The 1,511-nt window shown below is 37.5% G+C and overlaps 1 long non-coding RNA gene across 1 annotated transcript; it reads left to right on the top strand.

Annotated features, from left to right (window-relative positions):
- Nucleotides 1-721: 721 nt before the first annotated feature.
- On the top strand, nt 722-1,189 carry LOC149221247 (uncharacterized). Its single transcript, XR_016248829.1, has 2 exons — nt 722-881; nt 980-1,189. It is a non-coding gene; the product is annotated as an uncharacterized LOC149221247 (long non-coding RNA).
- Nucleotides 1,190-1,511: the final 322 nt, after the last annotated feature.

Below are 1,511 nucleotides of genomic sequence, written 5' to 3'. Positions count from 1 at the left end.
TAATTATATTTTATAATTATTATGGTGAAAATATCTTAATGTAAGTAGAACATTCTTCTCACCTAATTAATTAGTTATATATATATATACATACGCGCGTTGCTGACCTATCTTGACGATCACTTGTCAAATCAATAAAATATCTATTTTAATATTATTTTGCTTCACGAGCATACATTCGTATTTTAATGCCTCAAAAGTCAAATCTAAATTTATTTAATTGCGTCACAAGAAAGGTAAATATTAATAATTATGTGCAATTAAAGTAAAAATCATGCAACGGATTTGATGAACAATATAATATAAATTTATATACTTTGGAATAAACCGAAATATATGACGTAGCCAAGAATCTTGGAGAATCACGCCTCTCCATCCACGTCAGTGGCCGACTATTTTCTTTTTCCAAGTTTCTGTGCACGCCAACCTCCTTTTATATTATATTGCCGTCGGTGATAACGCAAAATATTTTATTTTAAAAAGTCTGGCAAATTTCCAACCCCCTTAATTCGGCTGAGTCACGCGCTTTGTTGGCAGTGGAGCGCTGAAATCTTAAATTACACGGACTCACATTTACTTTTCTCAATCCAATCAGAATCCGACGCGTCTGATCAATTCATCGTGGAGATGGATGCAAGGGACACGTGGATCTCTCTTCCACGTCGGATCTTCCTCTCTTCCGCTGCTATTTAAAAGCGTGCGGGTATTCTCCCATGGCATCGCTGTTATCATTTCTGTAGGCTCCATTATTTTGATTGCCGGCCGTCAATTAGTTGTTGGAGATGGCATTTTCTGCGCCTCAGGCGACCGTCGCGGCTGCTGCTAAGGCTATCGGAGCCCTATGCGGGTTCGATTCTCATTACCATCAATCAGATCGCCATGTACGCAATTTCTTCTAATTCTGAATCTGTTTAGAGCTTCTGTTTATAAAGTGGAGGTTATATTTTATTTAGAACTGTGGTTGTTTTGTGGTTTGCAGAATGAAGAACCCCACTTCCAGCAGAACAGCGAGGTAAACGGAAAATCAAGGGAATTGGCTGTTCACGGGAAACAAAGGCCGTCAAAGGTGGGGCGCCTGCCACCCGTGTTTGCGCCGGAGTTTGACGGCTTACACTGCTATGAGACGCTGGTTTGGCGGTGAGGCACTTCGGCTTTCAGTTCAATAAAAGTGGTTCCTCAATAATTGTAATATGAAGATTTCTTTCGGAACAGCGTATATCTCTTTTCGTCTTTGAACTTTTGGGTTACAATTAAGAGTATAGGAAGGTAATAAGTTTGCATTTGGGGATCCCCAACAACTTATATCTCTTTTATTTCTAATGAGCTAGGTAATATTATACTCCACGAGTTTATATGGAAGTTTAAAATCTAAGAAAGTAAATTATTAAAAAATAAGCAGTTTAATTTGAGTGGATTTAATAATGGAGAGAATGTGTTTTTTCTTAAGAGATTACAGGTATAAATTTAAAGGTGAGTAGAGTATGTATATCTTTATAGACAGTAGCCTAATT

The sequence above is a fragment of the Pinus tabuliformis genome, chromosome Q (assembly GCF_031772625.1).
Source record: "Pinus tabuliformis cultivar Carrire ecotype Pingquan chromosome Q, CPIR1, whole genome shotgun sequence".
NCBI lineage: Eukaryota > Viridiplantae > Streptophyta > Pinopsida > Pinales > Pinaceae > Pinus > Pinus tabuliformis.
The sequence above is the reverse complement of the archived record's forward strand: the minus strand, read 5'-3'. Positions and strand labels throughout refer to the sequence as shown.